Genomic DNA, 22897 nt, shown 5'->3' with positions numbered 1-22897 from the left:
AATAAGACCAAATATGTAAGAAAAATACTCATCAAGATGACCAAAATGTATTTTTCTTATAAATCTTAATATCACAGTCATGATACTATTATATTTTCAATATAAAATATACAGGTTGTAAGAAGTGAAAGATTTTGTTTCCTTCTGAATGCTCTCCACTAATCTCACTCAAAAAGTGTTCATTTTAACAGATTATCACATATCGTATCAAATACCTGATAGCAGATGTTGTTCAATACCAGATTCTAAATTGGTCCCTAACAAGTACTACTTTAGACTTGTTTCCACAGTGGAACTTGTCTGGCTTCCCATTTTCTCACCAGCATTAAATTATTTCAGACATTTTAAGTTCTAAGAGTTAAAAAGCAAAAATAATAGATTATGTTCTTTTCCTCTTGCAATTACCAGTGAGGTTGAACATGTTTTATAAATATACCAATTACTTGTATTTTTTCTGTAAATTGCCTACGCAAAGTCACTGTTTATTTTTATATATGATTGTTTACTTCCCTTAACTTAGATATATGTGCACACACTTGTATATACACACATGCTTATATATAATATTAACACTTCAGGTTACTATTTGTCTTAAAATATTTTATCAGTATTCTATTTATCATTTAAGTTTTTATGGTGTTTTGTACAGATAGATGTTCTGAATTTATCCCTAAATAAATATTTCCATTTTAAAGGCTTAATCTGGGAATAAAAAGTTATGACATAAAATATTGATTTTCTTACATTTCAGAAAAAAATGGTCACCTTTTATCTGTCATCTCTTTCTACAAACCGTGATGATGACCTTTAAGGTCTTCACTGAACTGAACCATTGCTGTAGATCCAGTCATCATTTTGAACTAAGCTTTTTTGGGGTAAGTGTTCTATACATTATTATTTTGGTGGATTTTTCACATTTTCATATAATTTATGTACTCATGTTCATGGAATATCTTAGGAGTTTCTTTAGTAGAATTTTTCCATGTGCTTTTATTTTTTTTCCAAAAATGCTAGTAAGGCATCTCAGAAGAACAAAGTGAAGAAAATAAATGTGTTCTGTTGTCAAATACATTGAGGAAGTATTGTATATCTGTTATTCCTTGGGACAATCACAAATAACATTGAAAGCTCTGAGAAGTCTTGCAGTAGAAAAAGAGTTCATCAAGCATTTCTCCAATTTATATAACTATAAATTTTTATAAAACTATAAATTTTTTCTTATTACATCCATAAATAACTAATACAAAATATTTTAAGAAAGCTTAGTCTGAAGAGAAAGCTCATTAGCATAATGGTAAAGGTGCTATGCTTTTGGCCTCAAAATACCTCTCCTTTTATACCACCTTCTAAGTTGCCAATACATCAACACACTAATTAATCGTAAACACAGCTGCCCTTATTTGCTTTGAGGCCTTTATTTATATTGTACTGGTTTACCTGGTGCTCCATTTCTCCATGGCTCCTTGTTGAGTAGACTTGAACCTCATTAGAGACTCCATGGAGACAACAATCCCTACACAAAAACATTCAGTTTCCTCTCTTGAAAAGCAATCTCACTTTCAACTTGTGCCATTTCAGAACACCGATGGTATCTAATCTTATGGTATGGCTATTTGTTGGCAAAACGTCTCCCTTCCTAGTTCATTTTAAGCAGTATTTACATCATGGTATCAATAACAGAACTTGGTAGTTGCTCAACTGGATTTTGAACTAACACATTCTGCAGTGTGAGGAAGGTAGATAATACAAATGCCTTGACTTCTCCCTGTGTATTAGCACTTCCTCTTTCAGTTACTTATTCTTACTCTAATTAAATCATCTGATGTGAGAAGTGCTTATTAGTTCTAGTTAGTTTATTGATGGACAGATAGGAGAGAGAGAACAATTTTTCTGCCCAGAGGAGGAAGGTAGTCAATAAATTAATCAGTTTCGGTCATGATTAAATGGGCACAAGCTATCTATTCATTTACGTGTCTTAAAAATCAATGATTTTAACAGTGCCATTGAAATGAGTCAGATGGTCTGTACTAAGATGAATTTGTTGTCACATTTTCGATATTGTCATGGGATACACAGACTATCTGCAGCGTCCTGAGTTGGGAAGTTATAAACATTAATAATAAATTTTTCAGATAGGGGCACCTGGGTGGCTCAGCTGGCTAAATGACCGACTCTTGATTTTGCCTCAGGTCATGATCTCAGGGTTGTGAAAAAAAAGGACTTATTTCTAATAATAGACAATGCCCATATTTTGTTCCTTCTGCTCTCTTTGCCCCTCCCCTTATCCCACTTTCTTCTTGTCCTTTTTATTTTGGCAGACAGATCTAAGCATGTGATGATCAGTGAATGTTATGATACCTGTATAAATGCCTAATAATATTATTATTTAAAAGTAATATAATTCAATAAAAGCTATGTTTCTATATAAGTAAAATAAAGGGTTAGAAAAGGTAATATCTATTTTTTGTACTATATTGGTGATTCTATAAATTACAAATAATTTCAAAAATGTTTAAAAGAAAGCAATGAACTTAACAGTAGTTAGTATAATAATTAAGAGCATGAGCCAGGAAATTAAACATCTAATGTTACATCACATCTTAATCTTTTGTTTTATTTTTATTTTTTTAAGATTTTATTTATCTATTTATTTTATTTTATTTTAAAGATTTTATTTATTTATTTGTTTGAGAGAGAGAATGAGATAGAGAGCATGAGAGGGGGGAGGGTCAGAGAGAGAGGCAGACTCCCTGCCGAGCAGGGAGCCCGACGTGGGACTCGATCCTGGGACTCCAGGATCATGACCTGAGCCAAAGGCAGTCGCTTAACCAACTGAGCCACCCAGGCGCCCTTATCTATTTATTTTAGATAGAGAGCAGGGAGAGGGACAGATGAGGAGGTTGAGGGAGATGGAGAGAATCTCAAGCAGACTCTGTGTTGAGCATGAGCCTGATGTGGGGCTCAATCTCATGACCTGAGCCAAAACTGAGAGTTAGATGCTAGACCAAGTGAGCCACCCAGGTGCCCCACACCTTAACCTTTTATAAGCTGTGCAGCAACAGACATGTGCATTTAATGTATTGGTATAAAGTGTTTCATGGTAAATCTTTATAATCCATTTAATCATTCCTGATGTCAGTAATGTATGTCTTCTCTCTTTTTATCTTGATCAATGTACAGAGATTTATCAATTTTCTATTTATTCCAAAGAATCAGCTTTGGGTTAGTATTGACTTTTCTACTTTTTAGAATTTTCTTTTTCATTGATTTTAATCATATTTTTATTTGTTCCTTCTTATCTCCTTACATTAGATATAATTTGGTCTTCTATTTCTAGTTTTTTAGGATGACATCTTAGACAATTGATTTTACACCTTTTTCCCCTAATAAAAGCATTTAAAACTAAAAATTAGCAAAGTACCACAACAAATTATAATTTTTAATGAATTACATTTTAATTTTCATCCAGTTTACAGTATTTCAAAATTTCTTATGCTATTTCTTCTTCTTTCTGTTTTATTTGGAACATTATTTTTTCACAGTTTTATTGAGATACAACTGACATACAGGCATTGTATATGTTTGAGGTGTATATCACAATATAGAAGTGTTATGTAGTATCCAAATATTTGGGGATTTTCCAAATATCTCTATTTAATTAATTTCTTTTTATTGTTGTCAAAGAACATGTTCTGTGCAATATCAAACTTTTAAATTAATTGAGACTTATTTATGATGCTAATTATTGTCTATCTTCGTGGACATACCATGTGGACTTGAAAAGAATATTTATTCTGCAGTTGTTGAGATGTGCAGTTATATAAATATCCATTAAGACAAGTTGGTTGAGGTGTTAAGTCTCCTACATCCTTATTGTCTATGTATTCTATAGTTGCTGAGAAGTATTGAAGTCTCCACCTAAAATTGTGGATTTGTTTGTACTGTTTTCAGTTGTGTCACTTTTTACTTTATGTATTTTGGAGCTGTGTTATTAAGTTCATAAATAAACATTTAGGATTTCTATCTATAATTAAGCTCTTATTGTTGTAAAATTGTCTTCAATATCTATGATAATATTATGGTTTGAGTCTGTTTTTTTCTGGTATATTAGTAAAGGTATCCAGATTTATTGTGATTACTTTTACTGTTATATGTTTTATATAATTTTCTTTTTATTTTAACCTATATTAATCTTCACATTAAATTGGGATTTTTTTAAACAGCATGCGGTCGGATTTTTCTTTTTAATCCAGTTTGAAAAAGTCAGTTTAGGGGTTCCTGGGTGGCTTAAGCATCTGCCTTCAGCTCAGGCCATGATCTCGGGGTTCTGGGATCAAGTCCCACATCGGGCTCCCCACTTGGTGGGGAGTCTGCTTCTCCTTCCTCTGCTCCTCCCCCTGCTTATCTTCTCTATCTCTCTTTCTCTCTCTCTCAAATAAATATATAAAATCTTTTTAAAAAGAAAAGAAAAAGTCAGTCTTTTAGTTGGAGTCTTTAGTCCATTTATACTTAATGTAAATTATCATATGGTTGGATTTCAATATAACATTTTGGTATTTGTTTTCTATCTGCTTGATTTACCTTTAGTCTCTTTCCTTTCTTCTTTAGATTTATACTTCAGTATGTTTTAATATTCTATTTTATCCCCAATATTGTCTCTTAAAAGCCCTTTTTGCTTAAATTTTAGCTGTTGCTCTTAAGTTAATAATACACATTTTATCATGTAATCTGCCTTCAAATAATAATGTAGGCTCTTGATATATAATGTGAAACCATACAACATTATACTTCCATTTATCTCCTCCCATCCTTGTATTTTCATCTTACATTTTATTTATACACATGATATAAATATAAGAATACATTGTTATAATTTTGCTTTAAACCATCCTTTGTCTTTTAAACAAATTTAAAAATAAGAAAAATCTTTTTTATCCTTCCCCACAAACTTGCTATTTCTGGAGCTATTTTTTTTCCAAGATTCCATCTGGTGTTATTTTTCTTCTGCATGAAGAACTTCCTTTAACATTTTCCATAGTGCAGATCTGTTGGCACTAAATTTTCTTATAGTTTCACCAAAAATGTTTGGATTGGCTAAGGTTGTTCTGTAGTAGTTTTCTCCAAAGAAAAGCTTGCATGTTCAAAATTATTCAACTATAGCATTTGTTTTTGAGGACTATTTAGTTTGTCCTTGGCTCACACTTTCTTTTCTTAAAGATCTTATAACTAATGCACCATTCTCATCTGTTCTTTAATCTTGCTATGAAATTGGCAGAGCCCGATTTTTTTAGCCCCTTGATATTTTTGCCTGGCTGCCCATACTATTCTTTCTTTAATTTTGAAGATTAGTAATTTAAGTAATACATATCCCTGTGTTAAGAAGTGCGGGTCAGGGCGCCTGGGTGGCTCAGTTGGTTAGGCGACTGCCTTCGGCTCAGGTCATGATCCTGGAGTCCCGGGATCGAGTCCCGCATTGGGCTCCCTGCTCGGCGGGGAGTCTGCTTCTCCCTCTCCCACTCCCCGTTTGTGTTCCCTCTCTCGCTGTGTCTTTCTCTGTCAAATAAATAAATAAAATCTTTAAAAAAAAAAAAAAAAAAAGAAGTGCGGGTCATTTTTTTTCTGACATACTGGATGCCCTTTTGTGGAGTTTGAAGACATCTTTCATTTTAGAAAATGACCCTGAATTATAAATACTTTTATTATAATAGCTTGATTTTATTTTTGGGATTCCAATTATACATATATTGAATCAACTTGATATTTTATATCTATAATTTCCTCTCAAATTTTTTAAAAAGTATTTATTTCCAACACATTTCTAGCTTCTATGTCTCTTATGCTTTCCTTAATGCCTCCTTCATCCATATTCTTTCTATTTTATTTTATTTCTGTGATAACTTTACTCTTTCTTCTACTTCTTTCTTGAGTTCTGCCAGCTCCAGTTCAACTACTTCTGCTGTTTCCAACTCTTCCACGCATCTTTGCATTTCTGCTTTGTATTCTTACTTTTCAGAATTGATTGCTTTACATTTCATGGGGGAAAAATGTGATTTCAGTTGTCCTTTCCTGCATGGCAATATTTATCTGGTATGTAGTTCTTTATCTGTAACTAAGCCACACCCTTCTGTATCCTTTATTCATAAAACATTTTGACATAGATATTTTATCAACTCCTTTTAATTGTTTATTATTGAATGGACTGGGTTTCCTAGACCAGCTGTTTGTTGGAGGTTCTTGTGATACAGTAAGGAGCAGGAAAGTATTAAGGATCTCCCTCCCAATGTTTCAAAGATAGGCCATTTCCAAAAGTATTTTACTAAATAAAATATTAAATATATGATAGAAATAACTATTTAAATATAAATATATATTTAAAATAACAATGTATTTAAATAAATATATATCAAATATAACTTATGTGTAAGTAAGTATGCCTTCTGCACCATCTCTTTTGCATTTGTAAAATACACTATCTGTAAGGGTACTTTTGTTATTTACCCACTTTCATACCTGCATCCTAGACACAACACATAGCTTTTTCATTGTGTTGTTTCACTGTCAGGGAATACATTCTTGTTAATGCTTTAGAGACCTGTAGGCACTGGCCTTTCTCTTCAGTGTCTCTTCACTTCTTGCCATGTATCTCCTATAGTTTCAGCTGGCTTTTGCAGTCCTGCAATTAGTTTGGAATCTGTCTCTAGTTTTGTCAACATTTAAATTTGTATATATTTTCTTTTTTTAATTTAAATTTTAGTTAGTTAACATACAGTACAATATTGGTTTCTGGAGTAGAAGTCAGTGATTAAATTTGTATTTTTTTTTTCCTTTTCATCCTTCCTAAATTTCCAGGAGCCTGGCAGGGAGGTGAAGATGCTGACTTTAAGCATTCATGTTCATATTAGAATTATCTCTTAAAAATTTTGTTACCATGTGAATTTATTTCATTATTCTACTGCAAAATAAATTAATAAAAATTAATAATCTCAGAAACACTGAAACTCTTTACTGTATTTTCACTGATTTTTTCACCCTTGACCTTTCATCAGATACTTTTTGGAAAAAGTCTCCAACCACTGAATTAAGTGGCAATAAAATCCCAGCAATTTACAGAACTGAGTTAACTACTAAATCCAAAGTCCAAAGTCCTCCTGTTTCAATCACAAGTATCACACATTGTCTTCTTCTATTGCATTGTTTTTCTCAGGCATATTTAACGATGGGATATAAAGTGTTACTCTAAATTTACATGAATGTTTTCTTTTAGTTTTTTAAAATCCCCACAGTACATTTATAACCATTTGAATTATCATATTACAGAATGACCACCAAATACCAAATATTTCAGAAGTCTTGTTTTTACTTAAAAAATATAATTTGAAGATGGGGCTGTGGGATGCATAATAAGTTAGGGAATGTGGAGACATGACTTCATAAAGGAGGCTGGCTAGGAGAAATATATTTGAGAGTTCATGCTTCAGAGATCTTATATGGGTTAATTGATTAACTAATGTAAATTCAAATTGTCATAAACAAAATGAACGTAATTTGAAGATACTTAAAAATATCTACACTAATGTACTTTGTCTTATAATAACTTTTTACTTTGTCTGCTGCTCTTCATATATGAATATTCATATATCCCCTCTGAAAACATATATCCCATTGAAGGCATGTTTCAAACTTAAATCTGTCTTTGTGCATGAGGTTTGAAAGATATAGCAATGACTAGGCATTAATTTTTTCTGGTGATTGATTGTATCTTGTTTCCATGGTAATTAACACAGAACCCAGTTGCCAGCCTATTCAATATAACTTGCATTCAGCTACTAGAACTGGAGCCAGATTTTAGTTAACTGTAATTCTGCCAGAAAGAACTTCAATGTGGTGGTCCCTAGTAAGACCTGGCTTCCTGAAACACTTAACAATTTTAATTTTTCTTACATTTTCTTACTTTTTTCTTACTTTTTCATATTTATCACACCATCCCTTCACTATGTACATCAACCTCTTCAGTGAAGATATGAAACTTGATATGCAGCAAGGATCAAAGGTTGATAACCAAGATAAATGGGTTGGTCATGACTTTCATGTTTATGCTCACCTACCTTATATTCCTTGTCTATCAGTTTTTCTGTGTTTCCTTAGAGGCAAAACATTGAGGTAGTTGTGTTTTCTATTTGCGAGTTATTTTTGATTCATAGGAAATGATTAAATGCTTGTATTTTTGTACATGGGGGAAAATTGGGCAAAAGGTTGCTTACAATTTGTGCATGGTTCATTAAAGTTCACCACAATAAAATAACTCCTGGTTTTAGTTGCTGAAGTTGCAGGAGTGGCTTTGAACAAACTAGAGTAGATGAGACCATGATCCCCAGAAGAAACCAATTCCTCAAGAAGCCAGATTTGGTTTGGAGGAAAAAATAATAATTTTCCAGTTTTGGGTAATGAAGTAAGGGGAGAAAACAAGAAGGTAATTAGTATTTTTTAACAGTACCGATGAGGGTTTTGTTTTGTTTTTTTTTCTCTAGCCAGACTCCCAAGTTAGAGTTCTGCATACTTCTGCATTTTATAGCTCCAAGTTCAGCACATTCCCCAATGTAGCTCAAACATTTAAAAATGTTTTTTATATATCTAGCTTAATGACATTAATATATATCTAGCATTTTACAAGAAAATGTCAAACCTGTTGCACAACTCTGTAAAGTAACGTGTTCTTATTTTTTAACTAAGCTCAAAGATGTGAAGTGGGTGTTTCCAGATTTTATACCTTAAACTGATCCTGTGACCAATATGCAATTCCTTACTATTACATCTTACTACCTCACCTCATCTGTTAACCATGTTCCCCCACACAATTACTTCTGCTTAGCTTACATAGAGATGCTGGAAATCATCTATTCCAAACCTCATTTATGTTACAAATGATAAAACTGAACTCCAATGTGATTGTTAGTGGCCTAAGGGTACAGAGTCATCAATTTGAAGAGAAACACAGGAGTGGCCTGATTTCTTGTTCAGTAGCGTCTACAATGTTGTGAGTGTGTGTGTGTGTGTGTGTGTATTTGTGCATCCTGGGTAGTGGAGAAACAGGTCTGGGAAGACAGTGAATGAAATAGTACCTACTTCATTGTAGGAGTGCTCGTTAGAAGATACAAAAACATTTCTGGAAATCTAAAGGCAAAAAAAAAAAAGTCCCCCCCCCCCCCACCAACTTTGCTTTTCTCGTGCAATTTCTTTATACCCTTTATGTTTTGAATAAGGATCTTACTTTTCCCCCAACAAAAGTGGTTAAATTTGTTAGGTTTGGTTTTTTGCAGGTTTTCTTCTACTAAAAACACAATTGGTACTGAAGGTAATGGCTTTGGAATATAAGGTGTTTATGCTTCTGCCTCCATTATTTATTTTTTTAAATATTTTTATTTATTTATTTGACAAAGAGAGATACAGCGAGAAAGGGAACACAAGCAGGGGGAGTGGGAGAGGGAGAAGCAGGCTTCCCGCAGAGCAGGGAGCCCAATGCGGGGCTTGATCCCAGGACCCTGGGATCATGATCTGAGCCGAAGGCAGACGCTTAACGGCTGAGCCACCCAGGCGCCCCTGCCTCCATTATTTAAGGATTTCCTGTAAACTACTCAAAATATGGAACTGGATTTTTGGGAGCAGAGCCCATAAAGTAAGGAGTGTTTTACCCCCAGGATAATGAGCATGTTCTATATTTTTCTCTTTTTAAACTCTACAAAGGACTGTCTGATTTATGAGATTTATCAAATTGGGCTGGTGGTACTGGTTGGCCCTGGGTGTACTATAAGAAGTCGATGCAATATTTATAGAGAATGTAAACAGTAATGAAATTGACTCTAACACCATGAGCTGGCAATTTTGAACAATTACAAGGATAAAATACACCTCTGTGCCAGAAAGGAAAAGCTCCTACCATTTGCACACCCATCCATATACCACTGCCAGAGACATAATTCACCAGTCTTTATGTGGATATCATTTCAATAATTTTGGCTATTTCAAGCTTGAGGTAGATTGATCAGGAAAGCTCCTAGGAATAGTATTTTCTGAGTTCTTTCAAACATGTTTGTTTTCATGACCTTCATAAGTAAAGATAAGTTTGGCTACATGCAGAATATTTTAGTCACATTTTCTTCCCTATATTATCTCAAAAGTGCCAGGTCATTGCTTTCTGGAATAGAGAGCTGCTATTAGAGCCTGATGGCAATCTGAATTAGTCATTTTTGCCTAGATACCCAATTGATTTTTATTTTCTGGAAAGTTTAATTTTTATATTTATTTTTTCCCAATTAATAGATTATGTTTGTAGCAGTTTAGGTTTGCAGAAAAATTCAAAGGAACGTACAGAGAGTTTCCATCTTCCCCTTCATCTTGGCCCCTATTTCCCATATTATTAATATTTTGCATTAATGTATTACATTTGCTACAATCCACGAGCAAATATTGATACATTATTATCCTACTAAAGTCCATAGCTTATATTAGGCTTCACTCTGTGAGTATTGACAAATGTATAATGACATGTACGCACCATTACAGTGTCATACAGAAGAGTTTTACTGCCCTAAAAATTCTCTTGGCTCTACCTATTCCTCCCTTCTTCCCTCCCTCTCCACTGACCTATTTACTGTGCCCATGGCTTTTCTTTTCTAGAATATCAAATAGTTTCTATCATATAGTAGGCACTCGTTCAGACTGGCTTCTTTCACTTACCAATATGCATTTAAAGTTCTTCCATGTCTTTTCACTCCTTGATATTTTTTCTTTCTTTCTTTCTTTCTCTCTTTCTTTCTTTCTTTCTTTCTTTTTTTGGATGTTCATTGTTCCAACACCATTTGTTGAACAGCCACTTTTTTCTCCTTTGAATTATCTTTCTCTTTTGTCAAAGATTAGTTGACTATGTTTGTGTGGGTCTATTTCTGGACACTCTACTCTATCCCATTGATCTATATATCTGTTCTTCCACCAGTTCCACATTGTCTTGATCATTGTGGTTTTATAATGAATGTTGAAGGTGAGTATGTCAGTCCTCCCACTTTGTTCTTCCCCTTTGATATTGACTTGATTATTGTGGGTCTTTTGCCTTTTCATGTAAACTTTAGAATCAGTTTGTTGGGTTTCACAAAAGAACTTCCTAGGATTTTGTTCAGGATTGTGTTGAATCTATAAATCAATTTGGGAAGAATTCACATCTTGACAATACTGAGTCGTCCTCTCCATCTGCACATAGCATGTCTCCATTTATCTGGATCTACAGTTAATTTTTACAATTGATTTTGTAACATGTAGTTTCACAAAATTAAGTTTCAGAATTTTCTTAGGTATATATTTGGTCTTTTAAATATTTAGTTTAATGTTCAGGTTTTTTTATTTTATGAATATTCTATTGAATAAATTTTGTGTGTGTGTGAGTCTGTTCCATCGCTTTGGTTTTATTTTTTTGGACTTTTATTAAATGTATGATGATCCTTTTGTCTAACTTCTGTATCTATTACTTACTTTGAATACATCTTTATTCCTCTCCATTTATTTTTAAATTTTAGAAGTGATTCTTCTCATCTTCTATAACTAAGACAGTATCCATTATATTTTTTGTTCTTGTGTTTTTTCTAGTTTTATCTTGCTTTCTGAATTTTTTTCCTTTTCTTTTTCTTCTTCCCTGAATTTTGTGTCCCCTCTTCTGAGCTCATGCTTTAGACCAATCTCCTGATTTTGAGGTTTTAAAAAATACGAATTAAGTTATTCTTTCATGGTTTCCATTACTTTTTAATGCCTTTAGTCCATTTTGAAATTTAAGTCACAATTTTGGGGGGACTTTGTCTTTTTGAAACCTATAAGGACTTTATTATGCCCCATATTTGTATGTAGAATTTGACTGCAATTACTTTTATTAAGCATTTTAAGTGAAATAAGTTTTTCTGTATCTTTAGAATGGAGAGAAAGGGCAAAATAACTTTTCCACTTTTATAGTTTTAGAACTCTCTTGTATTGTTTTCATTGAGCGAGCAAAAAATAAAAAATGTGTACTCTTTCCTTCTGAGATCTGCTTTCTTTCCTTCCTCCCCTTTGTCTGTAATTTTTTGTTTCTTTGGATATTATAGATATCATTTTCCCTTCAATGCCTGGCTTTGTTTGGAAGAAAGCTTCAGATTGTTAGTTTCAAAAGTGCTTGGATCCCAGCACGCTTTCAGAATTTACTATGATCCTTTTGCATTCCATTTGTTAATTGGGATCTCCTAAAGCCATTTCAGAGAAGAGAAATCTGTGTGTTTAACGGAAGAAGACTTCTTTTCTTATCCAACAGATACCTCTTTGCTTTTCCATGCTTCCCCATACACATGCACTCACAGCACATGGGCCTTGTAGCTGCCTTGCTTTGACCCTAGCCACCTATACATTGCCACTAAAATTTACTGGAGATGTCATGTTTGGGTTTGTTGACCGTGCTATCCTACTGGTTCTGCTTATTTTTTATTAGAGGAGTAAGAAGTTTCAGAAACTATGCCGGTCTTGTCACCATCTTCCCAGAATTGATTCATAGCCTTTGTAATATTTTCTGAATGCTACATGGCTCAAACTGGGTCACTCCCTCACTACACTCTCCTTTTTTCTTTTTTTTCAGAATACACCATTGTTTATTTTCATTCAACAAACATTTACTGAGTGCCAGGCACTTTTTAGGCACAGGAGATTTAGGAGAAAACAAAATTCATAAAGTTTAAGTTTTAATTGTGGGTGATAAAAAAAACCAAGAAAATAAATACCTGCATAATATGTCAGAGAGTGATAAGTGCTATGAAGAAAAAAAAATTAAATTAGGTATATGCAGAATCAAGAACACAGAAAAAAGGTAGGCTTGTTATTCTAAATAGGGGAGGCAGGATAGATCTCCCTGATAGTTTCATATTTTAAAAGAGAATTGAAAAAAGTGAGAGAATGAGATCTGTGGCTCCCTGGCTGCACAATGAGTGAAAATTGCAGACAGAAGAAACAGTAAGCCAAGAGACCCTGAGGCTAGTGCATTCTTGAGGAACAGTAAAAGAGCAAAATCTCCAGTACGGATGAAGAGGAGGGTGGGAGAGTCAGAGTGTGGGAGGAAAAGCCAGAGATGTCAGTGTGTAAATCATGCAAGGTCTTGCAGATTATTACAAGTTTGGATTCTTTGCTGAGTAAGCTTGGAAGCTACTGTAGAGTTTTGTGCAGTTTAATAACACTTTCTGGCTAATGTGTTAAAAAAAAAAAGATGATCAGTTCTTGAGGGAGTACACTTCGGGAGGCAAAACAGAAGCAATGCAGAGTAAGGAGACCAGTTATCCATCCGCGGCAATAAACCGGCTGGAAGGTGATAAAACTTGGATGAGGGTGGAGGGGAACTTGGAGTGATGATAAGGAGCAGCGAGAATCTAGATTATGTTTTGAGGGTAGCAAGTTTAAGGTAGTGATCTTGATCTCAGACAGTAGAGCTGAGTGTTGTACCTTCATATCCAAAACCCACATGGAAGTCTGTGTCAGTTACAGACACACGATTCCAGTGCTTGTTTTGATGTTCATTTGAATCATTGAATAGCTCCAAAAAATACAATAATCATAATCTTTACCTTGCATTCAGAATGAATTTAAAAGATAAATAAATCACTATGCAGCAACCCTTCTCATACTCCTGTTTGTTTTCCTCTCAGATACCGCTCATATAATGCTCAGGAGCCTCCAAGTTCCTACCGCTCTGAAGGTTTTTCGACCATTCCTAGCTCCACCTTGTTCTCTACTTTCCTTTTGCTCTCCCTGTCAGGCTCTTCACTAGGCAAAAAGATCCAGCTTCTTTCACTCGGCTTTCCCGCTCACACCGGCCTTTTTACCTCTGGCTTCCTCTCTCTCTGCTGATGCTGCATTTCTGCAGCGCCAAAGAGAGTACACTCTGGAAGGTCGCCACAGGGGGAGGTGGGGGAAAGGGAACATGTGCACAGAGGAAAAGCGAGAAAGCCCAGTGAGATAACCCGCTTTGTGCTGTGGCTGGAGGTATAGTGGGAATATTACATACGAATCATCTCCTTTCTTTCTAATGTATCTTGGCATTCTTTCTGCGACACACAGAAATCATTTGTGAGAGCATTTTAACAACTTGAGAAATCAAAAAGCATTTTTGCTTCCTCAAAACCATCCCACATATGGACTAATGCGGGGGGGTGGGGGAATGAGATTCTGGAGTGCTATGTCAAGGACTCGTGGGAAATAGGGATCAAAAAAGATGAAGGACTATATGTAACTCTAAAGTACTGACACCTCTGTTGGCCCTTCATGCTGCCATGTATTGCCCACGTTATTAACAAGTTCCAAGATGAGCGGACAGATAGTTTTAGGGGAGGAGTGAGAGGGAGCAGGATTGCATCTCTGTCCTTCAGACTCTCTCAGGCCAAACCTTAGGAAGGACAAAGAAATTAGGAAAAATGAGAGGATTCTTTTTGAAGGCAAGGGTCTCCACATAGAGAATCCTACTTTTCTCTGGTAAAATGTTGAAAGCAGGGACCACAGTTAAGTATTTCATGACAATGAGACATGAGAAAAATGTAGCAGCCTTTTCCTAGGAGGGGCATGCTGGCAACTGCTCTGTGAACTGCGGAAAGGGAAGGAGCAAGTGTTCTGACCGAGGCCTAGCGGAGGGGAAGAGTAAATTTCACCAATGACGTGAATGTGGCTTATCCTGCAGGATGGTGTCACTTATCTGAAAGTAGACAGCCTGGGACTCACACATCCGAGTTCAGCCCCTTCTGTACAACCTTCTTCAAAGCCTAACTACGTTCACTTGCTGTCAGCTACAAGAAAGGTTGTCAAATGTGATTTCTAGATGGGCAGTTGATGTATGAGTTTAACTCCTGAGTCCTCTTTCTTAAGGGATAAGAGGACAATGGATAATAATGAGAATTTTAGCCATGTCTCCCCCCAAATAGGATTAGACAGAGAGAACCTGATACATCTGAATGCACTTATTTATTCTATTGCTTAACTCACATCATGTTGCGAATTCAGAATCATGAGTTATGTTTAGCTTAGGAAGAAGTAAACTAATTTTTTGCACATGAGGCAATATATTTGAAATACAGTCCCAGATAGACTTAACAGGATACATATTCTAATCCAGGTGTGTGACTTGTTTATACAAGGGCATCTCTGAAATTTCTCCTTTCGGGGGGAAAAAAGATTTCTTTAACCTTTGTAAAACATCGGAGGTCACCTAAGCAGATATCCAGCTAAAGTTCTCATTTATACTAATCATGGAAGCCTGCTGGGAAGAATTTGAATGTGTCTACAAATGGGGTCCAAGACTATAATGGTATTACCAGCGGAATGGGAAGGGGATTAAATGGAATCAAAGAAGAGAAAATGGAATCCCAGTGAAAAGCTTCTGTGATGAGCTGGGTACTTAAAGAGAAAGGTCTGTCCTTTTTAGTCAGAAAGGTGAGTTTAAGATGTGTAGAGGCAGATGATGGGAGAATCTCCAATCATTGAAGGCAAGTGTCTTGGGCCCTCAGAAAGCAAAAGGGAGTCACTGCTTCCATGTGAGAATTGCTGGCAGTATTAAAGCCTGGTGGTGCAGAGTTGTCGGGAGAAATGAGAGCAAGAGACAAAGCTGGGACCTCCTATCATCCACCTTCGAATGGATTGATTCATCCTGACTTATAGGTGGGGGTTTCCTCATAAATATTTGAGCTGGAAGATTGAGTTCTAATATAATGACTCTGCCCCACAAATTTGCCACAGTTTCAAGTTCCATCTGGACTGTCACTCCACCATCTCTAGGAGGTTGTGCTCACTCACACTGTCATTCCACATCTACATGACAGGAATCAGGAAAGGGCTACTGCACGGGCCTATGCAGCTAAAAATGTTGTCATTAGGGAAATCTCTTCCCCAAATGCAAATATCCAACAGCAGAACAGAGAAACAGAAATCAATATCCATTCAGTAGAATAAAATAGTCTATATCTCTAAAAGAATAATACCATGAGGAAGTTTCATATTTTCTTCTTAGTGAAATAAATAGAAGATATAAAGCATTCTGCAAAGTAAGAACTAGAGTGCTGGAAACAAAGAGAAAGAAGGGGGTGGGGGAGAGGGAGAGAGAGATTGGTGTAAATGTAATTGAAGGTTGAAGCTGGATGGTGGGGTTCTAGATACACACAGCCTCTGCTTTTTGAAAGTTTGCTCTAAGATACTTGACTTTTGCTAAAGACCTATATTAGTACCTATTTTCACTACCCAGAAAGAAATCTGAAAGGGGTTTTTGCTTTTACTGAAAAAGGCAAAAAGCAAAGATTATGTCCAGTGTTGGTTTTGCAGGGAGCCTAGCAAAGGCTGCACACACAGAGCACCTAGCCTGGGACCTAGCATGCAGAGTGTTTCCCCACTCCCCCCCCAACCCCCGCCCACCACCGCCAGGCTCAGGCTCAGCATCCAGCCCCATAGCTTTGAATTGGGTCTGTGAGCATCTGGGCTTTATCTTGATGTATTTTGTGCTTCCATTAGCAAGATGCATCTTAAGGTATCAGAAAAACCTAAGAAAGGTGATTTTTGGGGGTCTGGGTATGCTCAAAAGTTTTTCAAATAATTGCTTCTTTGCTTTATGATATTTCAGCCAAATTCAATGTTTCATAGAAATGTTCTACTTTTGGATAGTGAGGGCAACCTGTATATATAATTTTTATTTTTTCTCTTTTTGTGAGAATGAAATTGTGTTTCTTTTATACTGAGGATAACCAATGAATGCTTCTTTAAAACTTCTACTTCAGCCTTTCCCCAAGATATTTGTTTAAAAGACAACATTTTTAACATGGAACTGGAATTTTATTTTAACATGTCCTCACCATCCTGTTTCTTCATTTGTTGGCTCAGAGGTAATAAGATATGAATATTTCATGGCAATCTTTTTGGGCAATTTTTATATATGGAACAGCTTCCCTGCCTGATCACTTGACATCTTATAATTTTGGACATTATAACAATTATAGGACACTTTTGAAAAATCTCACTAAAGTATACATATCTTATATGCTTGCCAAAAATAAATAAATGAATAAAATGAGAGAGAAAAGGAAGAGATACATGAAGATCAAAGTCAAATAAGGATACCTAAATTAGAGAGACCTTAATTCAATTTTCACAGCTGTGATTACACTGGCAGAAGCTGAGTGATTTAAATGTTCAGGATGCATTGAGATATTTGTAGAATTCAAGTGCTTTTGTCTTGAACTCACACACATAGAGACCTTACGCCATTTTTTTCCCTCTGATTAGGGAGGGCATGAGTATCTCACTAATAGAAATATGGTCTGAAAGAGTACCCTAAGTAATAGATAATTCCCATGCTGCCCAAATGCTTAAGTGAATTTGAGGCATGTGTTCAGCTTGAAAGCCATTTGGATAGAGCAACCAACCACACACAATTGCTAAGACATTACACAAGGGAAAACACAGAAAATGAAATTGTTGGCGAAGATAATTACTGTGAGTGCAGTCTGAGAGCAGGATGCTTTATGCAATACCACTCTGTCTATTGTGAGCCAGTAAAGAAAAGACGTTGTGCTTTAGTTTAAATATGGAACAAAGAGACAATAGTATAAGACTCCTCTGAGTGAGGTAATAAAAGTGTAAAGGTCTTTTTTTCTACTAAGGTCACCAGGAAGTTATAACCTGAGAGAACTGGCTCAGTGGGCAGAGTAGTACATGTTGAGAGGGTGTTAATCCTGTGGTTTAGGATGGCGTTGTTTTGTACTAGGTGATACTATTGTGCTTCCTGGGGAAGTGCCTTTCAATTGCCTGAGACAAGAGCAATGGAGAAGGTAATATAGCAGCATGAAGAATATTGAATATGACAAAAAATACAGATAAAATTGTAGTTTAAAAATGATGGCATAGTTTTCAATATGGTGGAAAATGAGGAGATAAAGTTGAATGAATGCTGAAAATAGAGGTAGTCATGGGTATTACATTCAGAATGTATCTATTATGAGAATTCCAGTTAAAATGAGCTAGTGTGCAAGATAAAAATAATCTAGCAGAGATATTCTAAAACAAGGTACAAACATTTGAAAAAAAATACCAGACATATAAATCCTGATTGATAAAAGATATTTGGGTTTTATAAAAAAAATAGATTAAAAATCTACGTCCAGTTTATATCAGCTGTCTGAAGTAAAATATTAGGAGGTCAACAATGAAAAACAATGAAATAGAGAATCCAAGATCCTGCATAGAAAAGAGGATCATTTAAGGGTAGCATTGGGGTTACCATGATTCATAAAGAAATAATCTTATAAATAAATAAATTTTTAAAAGATAAAAGTAGGACCTTAACCCATCCCTCTATTTTGAAATTCTATAATCTACAGTTAATTGTAAAATGAGGGAGGTTTTTTGTTTTGTTGTTTTGCTCTCATGCGAATTGATTTGTAAGTGGGAAAAGTGGAAAGAGCTCATCATACAGATGATAGAAGATGTTCTGGTGCAATATTATTATTTTTTTTAGTTCCCCATGGCCCTATAGTGTTGAACTGCAACGGTATGGCCTAATGGGTTCTTTTTGTTTTTGAATCCCAGTAAATAATTATTTCCAAATATCTTGTTAATCCACCTCCTGTTTTCTGCTGCCTCATCCCAATGATCTCCATTCAACATGCAGTCCAAATCTCTAGTCAAAAGCCAAGAGCCCATTTATCTTAATTCTCATATTCATCAGTGAGGTTTTTTTTTTCCCCTACCATTATTTGGTTTCCCACTAGAGTAGACACAGTTGAATATTAATTTTAGAGATAGCCTTGGGACCTAGGTTCAGAAAAGCTGATGGGTACATCTTTCTTCACTACCAAAATCCAACTAAAATGAAAGAAGTATAAGAATAAGAGATAATCCATAGCCACTAGACAACCTCTATGGATACTATTAGGGGACCTAAAAAGGGAAGATGTCCAAAAGATAGAGAGAAAAAAAGAGAATTGAATTGTTGAACTCATAATCTGCAGAAAATATGAGATATGTATGTATATACAGGAAAACTCTTAGGCAGAGACAGCAAAAACTGGAATAAATATCCCATGGGCAAGAGAGAAGGATTATGACCAAGGATTTCAGAATGGCTGTTTCAGAGTCCAGTCTCAGAGGCTAAGCATTAGTGTCTGCCGTCAATAAGACTGTAAGAGCAGATTTATAAATGAAGTAGGTTGACTGCTACTTCTAACATGAGAAATGGAAGCCAGAAAGAGAAACAGAGGAATGTCCCCAGGAAATTTCCTATAACAGCAATCAAGGAGCACCTCCTTCACTGAAAGCCAGAGCCCTGCTAACTCAGAGAGATCCTGACCAGTCTCACAGGCCAGTCTGCTTTCTCTAACCAGGCCTCTGAAACCAACAGTGGGTTGGATCACTAGGTAACACCAAGACTGTAGCAGGTGAGGAAGCCCATCCCATTTACTAATACTGATTTAGACTCTCACATAAACACATTCACAGTTCATCAAGAGTCAAAGACTATTTGAGGAGAGTAAGTAATAAAGTAAAGGTATGAAAAGAGGTACTGCAAGAAATAAGAAAAAAAAAACCTTTTAAAAATCTGTTCCTTCAGCTAGAAGAAACTTGAGTTCTACCTAGTATAGTTCTAAAATGAGAAAAGTTGCTAAAAATAAACAATTGTAACATTAATCACAACAAATACTAGAACTACTAACTCGAAATGCTCAAGACCTGAACAGATATAAGAGGATTAATTATCATGATGATAAAGTTAATTTGCCTAGAACTAAATTTTAAAAAATGAATAAAACCACCCCCAAAATAAAACACATATAAGAGAAGGGGGGGTGGGAAGAGAGAGAGAGAAGAGAGAGAAAGAGAGAGCAATCATGTATCCAGAAACCACCATGTTTACTTAATATTAATTCCAAGAAATAGAGAACAAAGAATAAGAGAGAGCAATAATCAAAGAAGTACCTTTAAATTCTCTAAATAAAAATGACTCATGCTTCAGATTCAAAGGCCTCACATGATGTCTTCCAAGAGTCTTAGCCTTTCCCCAACAGGTTTTTGGTGTCTGGAGAATTTGGCAGGGGTAGGTTATCCAGTTTTCCCTGAGGCAAGTCCTTTGCTGCCTGTGTTGGGAGACAGCTGAAGCAGATGTTGTGCAGACAACCTATTAGCTCTCCATTTCCTGCTCCCTCTGTCTGGAGGGTCTTTGATGCTTGTTGGTCAATGAGGATAAGCTTCTCCCTCTCCATCCTTCGCTGCATCTGTGCCCACAATACTGCCTTAACCATGTTCTGTCACCTCATTCTGAGTGTGCTTGTGTCTATTCTTCTAAGAGATTTATTCAACAAACTTTCTGGAAAAAGAGACAAAGAGACCAAACTGTGATGTGTCCTACTTGGAAAGCTTGTTCATACCTAATCATGATACAACAAAATGTGCTGTTGGAAACCGAAGGCAATGAATCAGAGGCCACTGCTTCTACCTCAAAAACTCAGTGGTTAAAAGACATACACTTTGGGAACATACAAACTTTGGGGAAAATCCTCTCGATATATCAGGAAAAAATCCCTCAAATCAACAATGTTTGTGTTTTCAGTCAGGTTTGTAGAAATGAAAAGGATAGAAATTATATAGAAATAAATGAGCTTCTGCAGTGTACTTTATCAGAGTATACTGTATTCATGAGAAATATATTAAAACTTATGAGTTTTGTTACTGTTTCATTTAAATCCTTCATTTTTCCTCTTTTTCCAAAAGCATAACAATTTCATAGATAGCTTATGTGCTGGGGTATAAAATACATTTGAGAATTTTGCTTCATTTTACTAAGACTTTTAAAGACTGAACGTAATTAATAAAACATTAAAGCCATTGATAAAAGGGTCAAATACAATAGAACTAAAGTTTGTTTTTAAATCTCTGAGTGGTGAGACCTCTACACTGCCCACATCTAACTATAATATCCAGTTTGCATTTTCATCTTATTTCCAGTATCATAAAATTTCTTATTGAATATTTTGATGAATAGAGAGGGAACACAAGCAGGGGGAGTGTGAGAGGAAGAAGCTGGCTTCCTGCCGAGCAGGGAGCCCGATGCGGGGCTCGATCCCAGGACACTGGGATCAGGACCTGAGCTGAAGGCAGACACCCAATGACTGAGCCACCCAGGTGCCCCGGAGGTAAGCCCTTTTGATCAGATCAACAAATCTCCTTTTTAAACACTCCTATGCTGGTCTTTATGGGAAGCACTCTGTACCTTGTCAGGAGATTCTCTCTCTGACATATATCATGATCTAGAATATCAAATCTTGTTTCATGAAACCTACAAACATTATCCATGTGTTCCCTATATTCTCTTTTAGTTTTCACCAGGAAAAATAAAAGAAAGAAAATTCTGCCTGTATGTCTAGTCTTCTGGTTTCTGAGAATAACCCTAAAAATATATACACTCTCCCTCCTGCCCCACCCCCATCCATCCAGGGGACTCAAACATATATTAATTGGTAACATTCCTGACTCAGCTCAAAGTCCTCATGATGATTCATGTGTGCTGCAGAAAGTTTTCCTGCTACTAATGTCTAATCAGCAGAGTCTTGTATCCATGGTCTTCAGAGGGTGTCATTAAACCCTGCTCTCACAAGCCTGGGGACAGGGAAGTGGCAAAAAGAAGTGCAGTTGTACCATTTCCCAGAAGTTGCAGCTTTCCACAGAACCTTGGAGGTATCTGGACAAAATAGTTGTTACAAGTGATGAGACATTCAAGGAAGATTTTGAAAGAAATGCTGCTTCATTTATGTGAATGAAACATTACTGGTCAACCCCTGTTATTCATAGAAAAGGCAAACAAAAAGGGTACCTTTTTCACCTGCAAACTTCCCAGTCCATCTGCATTTCATGCCATGAGCTACCCACCCCCTGGAGAGCTTGCCTTTTCTTCCTCCTGCTGTCTGTCTAGTTTTGAAGTGGAGATTTTTTTTTTTTTTAAGATTTTATTTATTTAGAGAGAATGAGCATGAGTGGGGGAGGGGCAGAGGCAGAGGGAGAAAGAATCTCAAGCAGACTCCACACTGAGCGCACAGCCCATATCGGACTCAATCTCAGGACCCTGAGATCATGACCTTAGCTGAAATCAAGAGTTTCACCGTTAACTGACTGAACCACCCAGGCACCCTTGGAGTGGAGATTTTTTTTTTTTTTACAAGAATGTCCTCTTCCAATGAGGCTTCCCCCTCTAGACTGTTTGCTGAACCAGGAATTGTATTCCTACACAAAACCTACTATCTTGGGAAAGATTTTTATGTGATTTGTATGGTTTCATATGTACGCAGATTCTGCTCTTTTTGACTTTATTTCTATTCCATTTCCTTCTTATAAACAACACCATTTCTTAAACTGATTTTGGTTACCTACATCTCCAAAGGATTCTTTTTTCTTCTTTCCTTCTTTTAATCAAGAATTTAAAACTGAAAAGAAACCTAGAAACCACCCAAACTTATTCATTTTGAAGAAATTGAAGGGTAGGAAGGTGAAATGACTTGCCCAAAGTAATCCAGCTAAGTGGTGGAAATTGGAGGAGAGTGCAGGTTTGGTGTAGACTCAGGTCTCACTATTCTTTAACTATTAAGTAGTGTCTTATGGATTCTTTTGTTAAAACAGTCGAAAGGAGCACCTGGGTGGCTCAGTCAATTAAGCCTCCAACTCTTGATTTCAGCTCAGGTCATGATCTCAGTGTTAGGGGATTGAGCCCCTCATTGGGCTCCGTGCTCAGGAGGGAGTCTGCTTGTCCCTCTCTCTGCTCCTCCTCCCCCCCACTCATGCTCTCTCTCTTTCAAATAAATAAATAAATAAATAAATAAAATATTAA

Source organism: Neomonachus schauinslandi, chromosome 7 (genome assembly GCF_002201575.2).
Source record: "Neomonachus schauinslandi chromosome 7, ASM220157v2, whole genome shotgun sequence".
Lineage (NCBI taxonomy): Eukaryota > Metazoa > Chordata > Mammalia > Carnivora > Phocidae > Neomonachus > Neomonachus schauinslandi.
The sequence above is the reverse complement of the archived record's forward strand: the minus strand, read 5'-3'. Positions refer to the sequence as shown.